This window comes from Mustela putorius, unplaced genomic scaffold (genome assembly GCF_011764305.1).
Source record: "Mustela putorius furo isolate JIRA1106 unplaced genomic scaffold, ASM1176430v1.1 tig00000174_pilon_pilon_pilon, whole genome shotgun sequence".
Taxonomy (NCBI): domain Eukaryota; kingdom Metazoa; phylum Chordata; class Mammalia; order Carnivora; family Mustelidae; genus Mustela; species Mustela putorius.
The window spans coordinates 42,371,801-42,390,445 of record NW_025421304.1 but is presented as its reverse complement, the minus strand read 5'-3'; positions in this window follow the sequence as shown (position 1 = coordinate 42,390,445).

Genomic DNA, 18,645 nt, shown 5'->3' with positions numbered 1-18,645 from the left:
GGGGACAGTTACCGAGGGGAGTGAAATGCACACGCGTGCCCTTGACCTTCTGTTCACATGCATCTCCGTGTTGCCCCACGGGCCAGCGGTCCCTGATCGGGTGTTCTTCGGCTGCAGGGACAGACCGCCTGTGCTAGGGAGGGACGCCCCCGGGGGCAGCCCTCAGCCGGTGATGGGTGGGAGCTGCGGGTAAACAGCCGGCCGCCTCCTGGATGGGACAGCGCCGAGCTCTGCTCTCACTGCCCCCTGGCGCTCCGGGCAGGACGGAAGCCCGCTGCCCCCTGTGCTCACGTTGCTGATGCCCTCTGTCCCGGCTCGCCTGCCCGTTCCTTCACAGGCCTCCCGGCCCCCCTGTCGGCAAAGCGGGTGCCGTGAGTCGTGGCCTCAGGCTCTGCCTTGCGGGAAACTAACACAAGACAAGGCCTGTGGACCTGGTCCTGAGGTCAGGGGAGGTTCCTGGGGGACGGTGGTCTGAGCTGAGACTTGACGGTGAGTCCCATCACTCTGGTGATGAAGGCTGAGGACAGAGTGTGCGGGAGAGCGCCGCCGTGGGAAGGCCTGCCCAGGACCACCTGCCGCGTTCTGCGTGCAGCTTACGAGGGCCAGAGACACAGGTGAGCACAGACCACACTACGGGAGGCATCGGTGGCTTTTCAAAGATCCCAAGTGTGTCAGACTTGTGTTGGGGAGAAACTGCTCTGGCTGAAGCCAGTTGAACGGGGCCTGCCTGGAGGCAGCCGCAGAGACCCTGGGATGGGGGGCCCGGCCGGCCATGGAGGTGGCGGTGGTTTGTTTCCGGTGGAGACGACGTGAACCCTTCCAGATGCACTCCCCGGAGTCACCGGAGTCACCGTGCTTGCTGTTAAGGCAGTGACACTGCGGTGGGCTGGCCCAGCCCTGGCTCTCCCGCCTGTCTGTTGTCCTGAAGCCACAAGAGTCTCGTCTGGAAAGTGCTTGGAGAGGCTGGAGAAGCGGGAGCTCAGGAGGACTCAGGCCCTCGCTCCCCTGCTGGCGGCTTTCTCCGGGCCAGGCCCGGCAGCCTCCCAGGTGGGATGTATTCCGAGGAGTCTGAGGAGTTGTGAGAAAGACGCTCCCGCTCCCGTGGCCCTGGAGCCCAGAGGACCGGCTCCCCTGCCTCTCCCTGTCCCCAGCCCCCCTCGCAGCCCCTCCTGGAGGCTCCCCATCCCTGCTCGCTCCGCTCCGGCCTCCCCTCCCAGCGGCCCCCCTGCTGCCTCCCCTCCCCCAGCACCCCTGCTCCCCGTGCTGCCTCTCCCTTCCCCTCCCTGATGCCTCCCCTCCCCCCCCCCCTGCCCCTTCCCTGCTGCCTCTCCTCTCTCCCAGCCCCCCTCCCCCTCCCCAGCCCCTCCCGCCCCTCGCTCCCGCCTCTCTCTCTCAGTCCCCCACCCCTTACACCGCTCCTCCTCATCTTGTCCGGCTCATACCGCTTACGGAGCAGTGACCATGCCGCCCGGTCCCGTCCAGTAGAACGTGTTGCAGACAGCATGTCGGACGTGCGCTGTTCCGCACGGCAGCCCACAAGCCGCGTGTGGCTGTTGAACACTCGAGACACGGTCCCTGCCGCTGAGTTGTAGTTTAGTTTAGTTCACTGCAGTCTAACTTTAAATAGCCGTGTGTGACCAGCAGCCAGCAAGTTGGACAGCACAGCTGGGCCCTGTGACCGCTGCCTTTGCCCTGGCCTTCTAGAAGGTTACCCGAGCCTGGTTACAGCATTTCCTGTAGATAATGCTGGTCTGCTTCTCATTTCCCAAATGCTGTTACTGCCCTGAGGGTAAGGGCTGCAGGCTCCCTGGACCCCCACTTCCCCCTTGGTGCTTGGTTGCTCCCAGGTGTGCTAAAGGCTCCTGGTGGCCTGCCAGGCGGAGCGAGCACTCCCCCTGGGGCAGGTGTGGAGACCCAGGCCCCGAGCGAGAGGTGACCTGCTGCCCCGCCCAGGCCATACAGACCCAGGCCAGCTCCCGGGGACCTCTGTGGCCTGGAGGTTGTTCCAAACGGGGATGGTATCTCTGCTCTTTTTGGGAAGAAGCCTGTCTGCTGTCCACCTGGAGACCAAGGAGAGCCAGCCGTCAGAGAATCCGTCCTTGGGCAAAATCACGCTGGGGGATGTGGCCAGCCTCCGCGCCGTGCCTGCAAGCACTCATGTCCGAGCGACCGTGCCATGGTGGTGCAGCTCCGTGTTTATCCGGAGGGATATCGCCCCCTTCTGAGGCTCTGGCCCCTGTCCCCATCCCCGTCACAGGCCTCGTCCCAGCGTGGTGACGGGCAGTGGGGGACAACATGCCTTCCAGTACTGTGGGGCTGTGTATAGAGCGGGGCTAGCCCAGGGGACAGTGGGACCTGCCTAGCAAGGTCTCAGGAGGCAGGGACCCTGAAACAGAGAAGGATGGAGCCAGCAGGGCAGAATGAGCAGAAGAAAAAGCAGTTCCTGGGAAAATGGCTCCTTTGAATGCAAGTGAAGTCCCCAAACTATTAAGACATGAAGACCCTGGAAGAGAATCTCTCTCAACCAGAGGGAAGTCCCCTGCATTCCCTTTTCAGAAAGGTCCCTCACAGCCAACCGAGAGCTGTTCCTTTGCTGTAACCCTTTTTCTCCAGGCTTCCGGAATAATGGTCAGCATCTTCCTGCTGGAAGCACTTCCTGCATTTGATGAGTTTCTTCTAAGCCTGGACAGACCCGAGTCTAGGGTTGTTTCGGTGCTGGGATGACTGGCTTTCCCGTCCGGTGGCTACCTGGCTGGTCAGCCCGCTGCCAGGGGCAGCTGCCTGGAGCAGGCGTGAGCTCTGGGACAAGCCATTAGCTGGAGGACCCCAGAGGGCGATGGTGCTGTCACGGTCCCCAGCTGGGAACAGCAGCATTTTGTTGTTGTTGTTGTTTTTAAGATTTTGTTTATTTAGAGCACGGGCAGGGGGAGCAGCAGAGGGAGAGGGAGAAGCAGGCTCTCTGGAGCCCGATGCGGGACTCGATCCCAGGACCCTGGGATCGCGACCTGAGCTGAAGGCAGAGGCTTCACCCACTGAGCCCCCGACACGCCTTCTGAAGGGAGCTGTTGTCCTCGCTCCCTGGACCGCTGCAGAGTCCGCTGGACAGTTGGCCGCAGTGCGGGGACAGTGTCTGGGCTTTGGAAAACGTCTCTGGATTCCTTCCCAGGTCAAGTGTTTCTGGTTGAGGCGGTGGCTTTCCCCACACAGAGCTCGACAGTGGACCTGCTTCCTTCCTCGTTACTCAGTAGCCGCCTCCCCCTCAGGTGTCAGAGAGGAGTTGAACATCTTCGGGGGCCGTGTTCTGAAGACTGCGGCTGCCTCGCAGTCCTGAATAGCATATTAACGTGTGTGGATCCCGAAGGTTCCAAGCCAGGCTCTCCTCTGGCTGCACCTCTGGTGAGGGAGGCTGGGAGTGCAGACTTCGGGGCGGTGGTGCCCCTGCTTTACGCCCAGCTCTGGCCCTGGGGAGCCGTGAGTGTGGAGCAGGGGACAACTTGCCACGTCCTCTGCCTGTTTTACAGATGGGGCGGCTGAGCCTCGGAGAGGCTGGGAAGAGGCAGAGCCATGACTCAGTAGCTCAGCTGTGCCCGTCCCCCACCCCGTTGGTGTCAGCCTGCAGCAGCCTGGCGGGGTGAGGTCTGTGTCACATGAGAAGCGTCAGGCTGGGAGACGGGGTCACACAGCTGTAAGTGGCAGAGCTGGAAGTCAGAGCCGTGTCTTCTGACCCCAGATACCCTCACATGGCCACGTGGGTCCTCGTTCCTGGAAGTCTGTGTATGTGAACTTTGCCACTAACAGTAAACCCGTTTCCCTCAGCCCGGGCATCCAGTGGCGCTGTGCCGTGTTCTTGCCCGACAGCTGGGAGGGGTCTCCGCGCCTCCAGCCCTGGCCTGGGGTGCACCTCTGTCGTAGCACTCAGGACGTGCCGCGGGTACCTGATAGTGCTTGCCGGGATCACCCTCCTTCCCAGAAGGACCAAATTTATCAAGTCAGGATGGTACACCCAGTGCTTGACATAGCGGGCGCACACGAGGTGCCCCGCCGCTTTTGTGTTGGACGAACAAGTGAATTCTTGAATTACCGAGTGCCAGCCCTGTGCCAGGACACATCACACTCTTGTCTGGAAGTGACCTGCTGATGGGGCCAGTGCCCAGGAGGCAGGTGCTTGTGTGGCCTTGGGAGGTCAGCTGGCGTCCGAGGGACTGGGAAGAGTCTCATGGGGGCTGGTGTCCTGCCTGGCCTACACCTGCTCAAGCCTCCTTTCTGGTTTCCTGAGACCTACGGGCCCATCGGGAATCGCCTGGGAGAAGGTGAGAGCCCTGGTGGCTCGACCGGCCTCAGCCATGTGCCCAGCCCAGCCCTAGTCCTGGGTGGGCTCGCTGCCCAGCTCTGCCCTCAGAGAGCTCTCGGATTACCCATGTGTTGAGACCTGGGGGCTGGCAGGGGCTGTGGGGACACCTAGTTCGACCACCTCATTCATAGAGGGACACTGAGATGCAGAGAGGGTAATGCCAGGTCTAAAGCCACACCGCAAGCTGGTGACAGACACAGGACTTGAGCTTAGCTCTCTCGAATCCCATTCAGGCCACTTCCCTCTCAAGAAACTCCCCTCCTCCAAGTGTCTCCAGTTCACTTCTCTGTGGGAGCTCCCTGAGGTTTGTGTCCTCCCAGTCCACTGGGTTTTGTCTCACGTGGGGTTGGTCTTGTGGCCGGGTCCCTGCAGCCACATGGAAGCCACGTGGGCCCTTGAGAGACTCTGCCGTCAGCGAGGGTGTCGGCCGTGTTCGAGGCTCACAGTCCTTGTGGGTCTTCTTGCTGTGCTGGCAGCTCTCACTGCTTGGCATACAGTGGGTGTTCCATAAGTCCTTGTTGATTTTGGGGGAGTCCACTGTTTCCTCTGCTCGGTGCCCCTCTGGGGGGCCGGGGGGCCACAGGCGTGATGGGGAACAGCTGCTTTCACTTTGGCCATTTCCAAGAGAGCAGCCCTGTTTGAGGGCACCGTTTTCATGTTAAAACAACAAACCTCAGGGTTGATCCATGGGCAGTAGAAGGTGGTGGCATTCTGGAGGAGGCCAAGTCTGGCATTCCAGTTTGGGGAATTTTGTTGTCTCAGCACCAGCCGGGCAGGTGTGTCCTCTCCAGACATCCCACATTTGAAGGGGGGAGATTCCAGAAATTGCACACAGCCGCTCGCTGTTCCCAGGTAGGGAGCAGTGCTGGGCTGGGAGCTGGCGGCCTCCTCCGAGCTGCCTGGGCTTGGGCTTTGTGGGGGGTCGAGGTATCGGAGCGCCGGGGTGCCTTGCCAGGCGGGGCAGGTTGTTCCTAGGGTGCAAATCCTACCCTCCGCCTGGGTGTGCTTCGCTGGCTGCAGCCTCTTCCTGTGCCCTCATCGGAGCCTCCTCCCGGTCCCAGCACGCGTCCCAGCACGCTCCCCTCTCTCCCTCCCTCCGTTCCCTCTCTGCTTCCCTCTCCCTCCGTTATTCTTTCTAGAAACTCTTCTATGTATAAAAACAGGCATAAGAGTGTGAAACTATATAAAAAGTTGAGGATTTTTTAAACATACACACAGTGCTTTACTGCTGTTCCGTGTTTCCCATCTAGAGGTCTAACAGATTGGGGTGTCTTGTTTTCTGCAAGATGGCTTCCTGGGCAGGGCTCTGTGCTCCCTGTGGCATCGTGTCAGGAAGGTCCTGGTGGTCCCATGTGTCACATGCGATGACCGGTCGACCAGGAAGCCCAGAGGGGTGGCCGGGTCCCTGCAGCCTGGTCCGTCAAAGCCCCACCTGGGAGCTCTAGCGTCCTTGACAGCCAAGGACTAGATCTGCTATTTCATCAGGGGAGGGTCTGCAATATATGGGTTTAGAAGTGATTAAATTGCATACTTTTGTCCTTGGGACTTCAGTTAATTCTTACAGTTCTCACGTTTAATTCTTGAAAGCTAAGATTCTTACCCTCTTTTTTGCAGAAAGGGAAACTGGTCCCCACAGAGACTCTGTTGTGCTTGCACAGGACCACACGTGACCATATGGGGTCAGAAGGGGCCCGGGGGGACCGCTTGGGGTCACATGGGGCCACATGGGGCCGGGATCCGTTCCAGGACCTTGTTTCTTTTCTTAAACAGCATTTCTTTTTTAATTTTTAAAATATTTGTGAAATTCATGTGTATTATCAGTTATTATTTGAGATTTATGTGTGTTATTAGTTGTTGTTGTTATCATTAAAGGTGGGATTCATGGCTTCGTCACCGTGTGTGTCACCAGTGCTCACTGCATCACGCGCCGCCTCAGTGCCCATCCGCCAGTTACCCCTCCCCTCCCCACCCCCCTCCTGCAGCCCTCCGTTTGTGTCCTGGCGTTTAGAGTCTCATGGTCTGTCCCCCTGTGTTCACCTTAAAGTGGGCTTCCGTCTTGTTTCTCAGATCCCACATGCGCGAGACCGTGTGGTATCCGCCCGGCTCGGACGGACGGACTTCGCTTACTAATGCTGACACTCCTTTGCCCGTGTCTTGCTTCCCTCTTGCCGGGAGGGTTCCGGGTAGCAGCTCTTGCCCACCTGGGTTCCGTGGAACACTCAGCGTGTCGGTGCTCTGCGAGGGTCCCACTGTCAGATCGCGGGGGACGGTGCCTGTGCGGCGGGCGTCTGAATGGCGCTGTGCACACAGGCTTGTCGGAGTGTTGCTCGTGCCTGTGACTCACGTGGTATCCGGCGGGGGATGTGTTCCCCTCTCTGCGTGGAGCGCAGCACCCTCTGCAGACCCAGGTGCTTCTGCTCTCTCTAGGAGGGCCGTGTGGGTGTGACCCGGAGCCGTGGCGGGGTTCCTCTCTTCCCTGCAGCTGCACTGGGCGTCCTTCCTCTTAGGAGTCTTTGCCAGCGTGGGAGGGACGAGTGCTGTGGCTGCGTCATTTCGTTAGCATTATTTAGTTGAGATACACACAGTTCTCCACACACTGCTTGCAGGCACACTGCCTCTGCTAAGAATGGGCCGTCCGCAACCTTCACCCGTCCCTTCCTCTGTCGCACAGGGGTCCCTCTGAGGACAGCTGACAGAGTCACATACTGAAACACAAAACAAAAGGGCAATGTTGGCTTTAACAGGAAAGTCCTTGGACTCCACTGAGCTGTAAGAGCCTGTTTCTGTTCAGGGGCATGAGATGGTGGGGACTGGGGACCTGGTCATGGGCGAATCTCTGTGGGATGGGGACGGTGCTAGGACGGTGAGGCAGAGGAGAGGGAGCGGTGCCGATGCGGGAGAGTGAGGCCTCTCTGAAGACGGGACTCAGCAGAGGATGGGAGGGAGGGTCTGGGGGAGAGACTGCTGGGCGGAGGGTGCAGGTGCAAAGGACCCGCGGCGGACCTGTTCTGAGTGCGCAGCATAGCGGGAGCCCCGGGTGGCTGGGGTGGGGAGAGGAGTGGTCAGAGGCCAGGAGCAGAAGCTTTGAGGTCAGCTCAGACCCAGCACCAACGGAAAGGTCTTCGGCTTTTTTCTGACTTGGGAAGCCCTTGGAAGCCACTTAACGGTCTCTGGTCGGGCTTGGAGTCTAACGTGCTCCCTCTGGCGGCTGTGCTGAGAATTGGCCACAGAGGCTGAGGGGAGGGGCCTCGCCTCCCAGGAAGGAGCCCGGAAGGAGGCCGAGGTCTGGGTCTTTCTTGAGGACGACAGGAGGATTTGCTGCTGGACTGTCTGGGGGTGGGGGAGCGAGCAGGAGAGGAGGCACCTGCAAACCCGACGCTGTCACGCACTGAGCCGGGGAAGCAGAGGAAGTCGCAGGTGCGGTGGGCGCGGCTGAGCAGCCACGTGGAGAGGCAGGTGTGGCCGGTCCAGCTGCGTCTGTGTGTGCGTCCGAGTCACCAGCTGGCCTGTTCTAGAGCCTGCGGTGCAGAAGGTGGGACTGAGGTGGGGTCCGCTGTTGTGGGTCCTGCTGCCGGCACGCACACGCTCCGGCCCGGCCAGGACACCCAGAGTTCGGACCTCGGAATTATGCAGCGCACACCGTGCAGAAAGACTGGTCGTCCTGGAGCTGGAAGGCCGTGACCTGGTCCCTGAAATGATAACTTCAGTGTCTCCATGACTGAACGTGTGCCGTAGCAGTAGAAGTAGGTCTGGTGTCACAGGAACCGGCCGACTCAGCCTTACACGCTGCTGGTTGTGCGTCCTTGGGTTGGTTATGTCACCTCCTGAGCCTTGCTCTCCACATCTGAGAAATGGGCGTGACGATCCTACTTTGCAAGGGCCCGGCGGGTGGAAAGCACTCCGTGGCTAGTGGCCCCTGTGCCCTTCTCCCCTCCCCTCCCCCCCCTTCCCTCCCCCGTTCCCCCCCCCCCCGTCCCCTCTCCTCTTCCGGGTCCTTCTTCCTCCCGCCTGCCTCCTGCCACCTTCTCCTCCTGCCCCGCATCTCCAGGTCATCTTTCTGCCACCAGTGATGGTACTCGATGTGCTTTCCACAGCCCAGGATCCCACAGTCTCGGCTCTCCTGGGGCAGAATGGGAAAACCCCTCGGATGCGGAGTTGCCAGGGCACTTGCATTCCTGGTGGTTGGGGTTGCCTTCTGTGCCTGCCCCTGGTGTTGAGGGTGTGCCTTCCATTTGCACTGATTGTTGGGATCTGAGAAGGGCTGCTCCTGGGGTTTGAGGGTGCTGGCGTCAGTGGAGGAGTGCTGTGCAGTCGGTCGGTCTCCTCTGTCCTGAGCCCCCTCCCAGGCTGCATCCTCCACTGGCTGGAGCAAGCATTTCTTGTTGGTGTGGTCCACGGGAGCTGGACAGCACTTGTCAGCCTCCGCCCAAGGCACCTAGCACAAGGGACAGTGACTGCCAGGGTAGTGCTCAGGGGAGCCCTGGGGGCAGATCTTCCTTCGAGCCGGTCCTTGCCGACTCCTGCCGTCCTCCATTCTTGGATGTCTAACGGAAGTGCAGTGCGAGCCACATGTGTACGTCTCCTGGTGGTCACATTTTAAAGGAACACATGAAATTGTAATAACCCGTTGTACTTAACTCTTTGTAAAATGTCGTGTCAGCATGTGGCACTGGCCATGTTTCAAGGGCTCACCGGTCACAAGGGGCTCGTGGACAGAGCGGCTCTGGACATCACCCTTTGTGGGCGGGTTGGGGCTGTTCTGTGGCTCAATAGTCTAAATTTAAACCCAGCCTTCGTCTCTCACTAGTAGTGTGGCCCTGGGGAAGTTTCCTAAGTGTCTATAAACTCAGCTTCCTCGGTGGTAAGACGGGCCTGTGAATATCTACATCATATAATTTGGGGAAGGATTAGATAATGTGGTGAATTGTCTTTGGTGTAATAGAGACTCAGCCTGCTGGCTTCTGCTCTGCTTCCTGGTTGTTTCAAACAGGGACTAGAAGCCGGAGCATCTGGTTGGAAAGCCGGTTCCACAGCTTCCTGTGTGTTTAGTCGATGCCTTTGTTCCTCCTCTGTAAAGTGGAGATGATAGCAGTGTATACCGCGTATGGTTCTTCGGAGGTCAAGTGAGTTAATAATTATAAAGCAGTTTCAACAGTGCCTGGCAGGTGATGCTAAGGAAGTGTTTGTTAGATACAAACAAATAACTGTCATGATAAAAACACTCAGCAAGCCAGGTGTACAAGGAAACTACTCAGCATAGTACAATCATGTATGAAAAACCCACAATGAACCTCATAGGCATTGCTGAAGGACTGAAAGCTTTTCTGTTGGCAAGGACACCTGCCTTCACCACGTCTGTTCCCTGGATTCTTGGGAGTCCCGTAAATTTAACTCTGTTCACAGAGGATGTGATCTTGTATGTAGGACATCTGAAGATTTCACAAACATCATTAGAACCGGAAAATTCATTCAGCAAAGTAGCAGGATGCAAGGTTAGCACGAAAAATCAGATGCATCTCTTTACACTAGCAAAAAGGAAGTCAGTAAAACAGTCCCATTTACAGTACTATCAAAAATAAAGTACTTACAAATAAACGTGACAAGGAGATGAAAAATATGTACACCGAAAACTACAGGTCATTAGAAGAAAGAAGTTAGATATAAGCAAATAGAAAGACATCCCATGTTCATGGACTAAAAGACAATATTCATAAGCTGTCAGTCCTACCCAAAATGATCTGCAGATTCAACATGACCGCTGTCAAAATCCTAATAAATTGTCTTTTGCAGAAATGGAAAAACCATTCCTAAAACTCATATGGAGTCCCAAAGGACCCCAACTAGTTTCAGCTGGGGAAGAGAAAAATGTTCTGGAGATGGTTGGTGGTAATATTGGCCCATTATGCATGTATCTAATATTTCTAAACTGTACACTTAAGCATGGCTAAGGTGGTCCGTTTTATGTTTGTGTATTTTACCACACACAGAAATGAAACACCGGAATTGTTGGTTTTATCGTTAGTGTGGGTCACTTGCTCTGTGCAGTCATAGCTGTCCTGAGCTCTTGAGTGCTGTAGTCCAGGTAACCTGATGAGTGAGATCTAAGCGCGCTGGCGTAGTTGACCAGTCTCTGGGGCTGGAGCATCTTGTTGACTTGCTCTACACATTTTATGAGGTGCCTACTGTGTGCTAGGGGATATGCCAGCCCCTCGTGTGGTTCCAACACCCAGTGTGAGGCCTCTTAATTGGCTTCAAACATAGCTGTGGTCTTCCTGAGTTACTTAACGACCCTGGGTAATGAGGTGTCTCAGTCTCAATATTTGCTTAATGCTTTATTCATGGGCACAAAACAGTGGTAATGTTCGTTTCAGGGGAACTTTAATGATGTATGTGTCTGGTGAAGTCCCCAGCTCCTGACCCTTAGGTGCTAGATATGTTTGGGTCCATGTGAAATGTTTTGCATCACTTGCAAGAAAAAAAAAAAAGAGGTGCTGTTTTTCCTTGGGAAAAGAAGAGGTATTTTGCAGCCAAACTTTGTTCTCCTGTGGAAAATTTGTCAGAACTGTAGAAAGCAAACACGTAGAAGTTTCCAGTGCTTCTCCTAGAGGAAGGCGTTGGACTCTTCACAACCAGAACGATGGTCCTCGTCGCCCACTTGCGATCTGTTTATCTGTCCATAGACCCATCCCATCTTTCCAGCCGTCCATTTATCCGTCTGTCTGTCCATCTGCTCATCCGTACCCTCACCTACTCGTCTACCCATCTGTCCCTTCGTCCACCTACCCGCCACCTCGTCTGTTCTCCCTCCGTCTAGCCACTTATCCGTCCGTCTGTCCGTCCTTCCATCCGGTCATCCATCTGCATACCCGTCTGTCCATCTGCCCGTCTCCCCATTCATCCCTCCATCCTTCCGTTCCTGCGCCACTGACTCATTTGTCTGTCTCTCCATCCATCTGTCCGTCCGTCCGTCCGTCCGTCCATCCATCCGTCCAGGCATCACAGGCCTAGGACTGCTCTATTTCACCGGTGCTGGGGTCAGCATGGAGTCTAGCCGGCTGGGCAAGGCCAGTACTTCACTTTTCTGAGTTTCTGTTTCTTCAGCTGTCAGTTGAGACCAGGCTGTTGACATGCTTAGCCCTATGGCGGCCTACAGTGAGCGAGGGTTCGTTACATGTGGCCACAGCCGCCATCTTCAGTAATAGCAGCATACTCTGAAAGAGGTGTGTCATCACCCCATTTTACAGAAGAGGAACCCGAGGTGGAGTGCTCTGGCTCTGTTGCCTTTCAGAGTGCTGACGTGAAATGTGCAGAGCTGGGCTAGACTCCTGGGACTGCCCCTTGCTACCTGAATGACCGTGACTTCTTTTAGATCCTTGGGGCCCTCATGGGGCCCCTGAGGGCCCCAGGTTCCACGGGCTGGCCTGGGAGGAAGCCAGACAGGGTAATTTTCTACCTCTGGAAGCAGTGAGAAGATCAAAAACCAAACGATGATCACTTCATTCATTTCCTGTGAAAATCAAATTCCCTATTTCCTCCTTTGCTTCCCAGTGCCCTCGAACCGTTCCAAGCACAGCGCGTGGGGGGTCTCTAAGCTTCTCTCTTCTTTCTGTCCTCCCAGGGGAGCGAGACTGATCGTGACCTGACCCCGCAGAGAGCCTTGCTTGTGCAGTCCCAAATCCTTCCTTCCTAAACCGAGTTTGAGACCACCCGAACAGAATGTCTGCTGCTTTGATTTCTTGGTTGAGTTTTTGACATGCCTGTGAGGCCTGAGGCTGCCGATGCGTGGAGATGCTTACCCTGGCCAGAGGGAGGCGTCGCGCCTTCGTCACTCACGCGCCAGCTGTCCTGCAGCCGGGAAGGAAGGTGCCCCGCCCGGTCCCAGCCTTCCGGGGACTCCTGGCCCTGCTGCCCGCCGGTTGGTGCCAGCCACGTGACGCCGCAGCCTGGGAAGATACGGCCGCCCCCACCTGTGCTCCCAGATGGTGGTTTTGGAAACAGACCTCCCCAGGTCATGGCATCCAGCCTCCGCGGTGCCCTCGGATCCCACCTCCCGGAATTCACGCCCTGAGCAGTCCCTCGTGCAGCACCAGGGTGGGTCCGAGGACTAACGGAGTTTGCTGTGTCACTTCCAAGATTAGGTCATGAAAGGCACTGTGGTTTCTGTCTTGGTGGCTCTCCTCCCCTCCCCCTCCCCTCCCCGTCCTTCTTGTAGGGCGGTTGTCCCTGGGTTCCGGACTCTCGGAGACCTGTGAGATGACAGACACTTGTTGCTCGAAACTGCTGACTTCCGAGGGATTTGTTGCGCAGCAGCGGGAACTAGACCGCACGTCCTGTCTCTGCAGGCCGTATCTTGGATGCGGGGAGAGCCGGGAATGTTCTCGCACTTGAAGCCCCGGCCCGCATGGGAGGACGCTCCCCTGCGTGCTCAGGAGCCTGAGCCGGTGCTTCCAAGGGGTGAGCTGGGGCCACCTTTGCTGCAGTGACTCGCGACTGTGACAGGAATGGAAACGGGGAGGGGGCGCCGACGGGTGTTCGCTGAAGTCCGCAGGGACGGCGGTCCTGTTCACTGGCTCCCTCTGCCTGCTCCACAGACTTGGAAACACGCCGGTCGTCCTCCCTGAAGGAAGTCATGGGGGGCCTGGCAACCGCAGTGACTTGTCCAAGGTCACACAGCCAGGCCGCGAGGGACGGCGGGCTCAGCCCAGGGATGTCTCCTGGCAAAGGGGTGACGGATACGGAAGGGACAGGGTCTCAGAGCTCGAAGGCACCGAGCTTCCGTGGACTGTGACCGTGGTCTCAGGCAGAAGCTGAGGTTGAAGACCAGCAGAGTCTTTTTCTCTCAGGTGTGTGAGTGACGGGAGAAAACGTGAAAGACGTTCGGACTGAATCCCATTTAGTCCTACCTTGAATAAATTGCCTGCTCTGGGAAGAAGAGGAGTCCAGGAGGGGGACCAAAAATTACCCAGAAAGATGGAACCTGTCAGTGTTCATCAGTGCCGCGTCTGAAGATTGGGCCTTGAGGTGACCTGTGGCTGCCCTGGTCGCCGCCTCCGTGTGGGCTCTGGCCCTGGAGCTTCGGCCTCCCCTTCCTCCGGGAGAGGTAGCTGGCCGGGCATCAGCTCCCCGCTGCTCTTGTGGGAGTCAGCCTCATTTTTTAAGTGAAGTTTGTGTTTTGTGATAATTCTAGATTTACTGAAAAGTTGCGGTGATGGCGCGGAGGGTCCGGTGCCCGGCTTCCCCGCGTGCCGACCGCTGCCCAGCGAGAGCCCGGACGGAGAGGTGTGAGTGCACCACGGTTAACCCGACCGGAGAGTCTGCTTTCCCCGGCGTCTCCCCCGACGCGTTTGGTTTTCTGTCCTTGGGGTTCAGTTCAGGAGGCCACGGCCCGTTTCTCCCGCGCGTGTTGAGGGAGCCTGAGCTGCCCTGTGGTCCCTGGCCTGGAGCCCAAGTCCTGCTGCTGCCCAGGAGGCCGCTCAGCGCCCCCCGGACGGCAGCTGCGCTCCCTCTTCCCGCCTGAGCCCGTTCCCGCAGGTGGTGCGGAGGTCGCGGGGGCCGCCGCTCACCTGCCGGTGGGGCTGCCCGGAGCTGCGTGTCCAGAGTGAGGATGCGCCCATGTCTCCGCTCTGGGGTCTGCCAGCGGGGTCTGGTGCAGTTGGTGCGCAGAGTGTGTCTCACCTGACGTCCGTGCGCACCCGGGAGCGGCTGTATCTGAACTGCAGCGGGAGGTGGGGTGTTTGCTCTCCGCCAGCCACACTCCCCTGCAGGCGGTGGTGACGATGGGGTAAGCGGAGCGCGTGCTTCCTCTGTCCCAGGCCCTGTGTTGACTCAGCCACGTGCTTCCTTACCGCAGCTCCGCGACGTGGGGCGCAATCGCCATGTGCATTTTATGGGCGACAGACTGAGAACTCAGATGAGGAGAGGGGCCTTCGCCTGGCTCCCACAGCTGGTCCGTTTCCTTGAAGAGAAGCCTGTGTTCTGGGGCGAGGTAGAGCTCACCCGGCCTTGACCTGTCAGAGGTGCTGCGCCTCAGGCCAGGCCCTCCTGCTCCTGGTCCCCCGATCCCCCGATCCCCCGATCCAGTGATCCCTGTTGGGCTCTGGCAACCCTGCGGACTGTGCGATTTATTCCAAGGGGTTTGGAGCAAGAGCAGGATTGAGTGTGACTGCACAGAGGGGGCAGATGGGGAGGCCAAACATCGCACGCCCACGAGAATTTCTGCCTGATTTAGGAGTTTGGACGTTCTTCCCTTCGGTGGGTGAGGTCTCTGTGTGCCAGAGGTGCACATTACCATTGGGGTTTCAAAGGAGCAGTTGCCGTACCCCTAAAGGAACACCTCCATTGACCGCAGGAATAGATTCTTCCTTCTGGCGGGGTGCAGTTCCCAGTCATCTAGGCCCTCTGGCCCGGGACAGAAACCCTGTCATCCAGGCCTCTCCTGGCCCCACGCCCCGGGTCTCCGGGCCGCTCGTTGTTCATTTCCGGCCTTCTCTCCTTGCTCGCTCGCTGTTTCTGTCAGGAGAGCCAGCCCTCCCTGCCTCCGTTTCCCTGCAGAGCCCTTTTCCGGTGGCTGCTGCTGCCTGCGCCCTGCCTCATCCTCGCTGTGCCCGTCTTCCTGCTGCCGCCATCCTGGAAGGCTCTGGAGGGCAGCGCTGTGTCTCTCCGTGTTCCCGGAGCTCGACCCAGCATTGGGAGTAGAGGTGGGGCACGAAGTTCTGCCATGAACCATTGCCTCTTAAAACGAGCAGGTCTGTAGCCCAGAGGGATTTGATGCCTTCCTGCTCCTCCTTGAGAATTGTAGGAGCTCCTTAGGCAGTATTTCCGGCCAAGGCCATGATGCAACACTCTGTGTGCTGAGCTGCGCTGGCTGAGACACGCCATCCTAGTGCTCCCTGCCTGCAGCCCTCGGGGTGGGTCTGTCTCCCTTCTGTGGAGAAGATTCTGGAGACGAGGTACTTGTCCAGGGCCCCGAAGCTGTCAGGCACTGCTGCTGATTCCGAAGCCTTGCGGTGCCTGGATGGATCGCCGAGGGCTGAAGAGGATCTGGGGCCGGGCCTGCAGGGTTCGAGGCACCCCTGCTCCCTGACACCGTCTCTCTCTGCCTCTCCGCCGCCCACCCCGCATCAGCAGCCTGGGTGGTGTCAACATTATAAAGAGATAAGCCAGTTTTTGGTGAACTCTGAAATTTGGTAAATTCTGCAAGTTAGTGGGTCATAGAATAAATGGTTTCTTTGGGGGACATGGCGTGAAATTAGCTCACCCTAGTTAGGGCCGCTGTTAGCCCGTGCAGTGGGCGACAGGGACTTGATTCTGTTGGGGACTTTGTGAGGAACTCTGTAGGATGAACCTAGAATTTGTCTGCCGGAGGCAGAAGGGGTGAGTGCTTTTCCACTGGCTCTGGCCTGTTGGTGAAGGGCGGTCCCACTGGCTGACGTGTCTTCGGCACTTCTGTGACGAGTGGGCTTCCGGGGGCAGTGGCAGAGGAGCTGAGCAGAAAGCAGGGTGTGCACAGTGCAGTGAGGTGCCGCCGGCCGCAGCAGAAGCTGTCGGAGCGGACTGGTGGGCAGGAGGGGAGCACACGGGCAGGCTGGGCCCCGCACGCCAGCCTCAGAGATCCACCGGCTCTCCCCAGACATGCCTGGTTCCCCACCACCCGCTTTGTGCAAGCACCGTCTCTCAGCTGGGTCATGTTTCTTCTGTGCAAAATGAACAGTGGGTAATACTGACCAGTATCTCCGTTAAAGATCTTCCCGTGGCCCTCATGTGCTGCCCTTCGCCTAGGATTCATGATTCTGCGAGGCTTACTGGATTCATCGTACTGTCATTTAATATTAGATTTATTAGGCTCCCCGTAGTAATTGGGTGTCAGGGCAGGTTGGAGAGTACTTGCCGGCCAGTTCGCCGTGGAGTTCGTGTGTGGTTTATGCATTCGTCTTCAAGCCGGCTGGACTGAAAGCCTTCCCAGGGTCCGACACAGCAGTGTCGTCACAGATCCATGTGCACTACAGATGTTGGGGGATTAGAAATTTCCTTTTCTCAACATAAGCTGTGGTTCTCTTTGTCCCTTTTCCTGGGTAAAATTATTTTTCCTGGCTGCCATTGCCCACTAAACTGCCCGCCGCGTTTACAGGCTCCTGGGAGGGAAACTGAGTTTCTGGAGGTGGGATTGTTTATAGATTACATTCCAGGTCAGGACTTGAAGACAAAAAGCCAGCTGGCAGTTAACCCACGTCCTTGGGAGCCCCATCTGGGAAATCTGCATTCTGCTGTTTGCGGTTCTGCAGGAAACCCAAGCCGCCGTAGAACGAATGGGCTGTCTGCTGCGACTGGCTCCTTCAGCAGATACTCCACGCACTTCATGCTTGTCAGGCCTGGGCTCCGTAGCGCGCACGTGTAACCTCATGTACCTTCTCTCTGACCCTGCAACGTGGGCAGGGCACTCACTCTTCGGTGCGGTTGGCTTTGTCAAAGACATGTAACAGTTCCCTCTAACCCCTACCTTTGTGATATTTTTCTCTGACAGTTCACTTATACATGTGCTATGAATCCATAATGCATTCTTGTTATATTTTCATGAAGCAGTTACTGATGTTTCTTGGCTGTCCTAGGGTTTAGAATATGCAGTCTTAATTTTCAGTCTACCTTCAGATAATGCACCGATTCACATACAGTGACTGGACTCCCACCCTCTGCTGTGGGGTCATGGAACTTTTATAGGCCACACACCCATAGTCCTTTGCTTCTGTTTTTGCTTTACACACTCAACATTCCAGAGTGATTAAGAAGGTCTTCCCTTCCCTAAAGGTCTTCCCTTTTTTTATTTTAATTTTTAAAAAGATTTTATATATTTGAGATAGAGCATGTGCGCAAGTGGGAAGAGGGGTGGAGGGAGAGGGAAAAGCAGGTTTTCTGCTGAGTGGGGCACCCAGTGTGGGACTCAATCCCAGAACCCTGGGATCATGACCGGACCCAAAGGCAGATTCTTAGTTGACTGAGCCACCCAGGCCCCTCTCTTCCCTTCATTTTAACAATTTCCAGAGCTCTTCATTTCTCTGTGTAGATCCGGGTTTCCATCTTGTTTTATATTCCTTGTACTTGAAAAACTCCACTTTAATATCTTATAGCAGGGATCTTTTGGTAATTAATTACCTCAGATTTTGTTTTTCTGAAAAAAAAAATTAAATTCTTTTATTTAGGAAAGGTATTTTTGCTGGGGATAGAATTCTGTGTTGAGCATTGTTCTTTTCTCTCGGCCCTTAAGCAAGGGTTCTTCATTGTCCTCTGAATTGCGTAGTTTCCGATGAGCAGTCTGCTGTCATTCTCCTGGTCTCTTAATTTCTTTGGCCTGCCTTAATGATTTTCTCTTTCTCTTTCAGTATTTTACATATTATGTATCTATCCTTTTTTTTTTTTTTCTCCAATAAATAATCCTGCTTGGAGTTCTCTGATCTTTTTGGATTTGTGACTTAATATCTTTCATTACGTTTGTACAATTCTCGGCTGTCACCTCAGATATATCTTCTACACCATTGTGTCCCTCCTCTTCCTCCCGGGGTTTCAGTTACACATATGTTGAATTATTTCTGTTGTCCCAAGTGTATTTAAAACTTTATTGTCATCATGATCTTTGTTCCCCCCCACTCCCAGCCCCCTCATTCTTTTCCTCTTTGTATTAGAGTTTGGACAATTTCTTTTGACCCATCTTCACCCATTCTTTTCCTAGCTGTAAGAGTCTCGTGATGGTCACAGTCAAGACGTTCTCCATCATGGCACTGTGTATTTTATTTCATGGGATTCACCCCCTTTTCTTCCACCATCTCAGGCGTGAGTCTCCTGGACTCACGACTGTTCACGTACTCCTCCTCCTCCTTCCTTTTGTAGAAGGTGGGAAGAGAAATCTGGGATTTACTACTCTGTTATTGCCAGAACCGTCTTTTTACTTAAAACATGTCCACATCTTGGGACGCCTGGGTGGCTCAGTTGGTTAAGTAGCTGCCTTTGGCTCAGGTCAGGATCCCAGGGTCCTGGGATCGAGTCCCACATCGGGCTCCTTGCTCGGCAGGGAGCCTGCTTCTCCCTCTGCCTCTGCCTGCCTCTCTATCTGCCTGTGCTCACTCGCTCTCTCTCCCTCTGTCTCTGACAAGTAAATAAAATCTTTTAAAAAAAACATGTTCACATCTTTGTATTTAAAGGTTGTTTCTTACAGACAGTGTGTCACTAGTTTCCTGTTTAGTTGGATCAGAAGATGGTGATTTTTCTGAACCTGCTCAATGTTGAGAACAGCATCAGATATACTC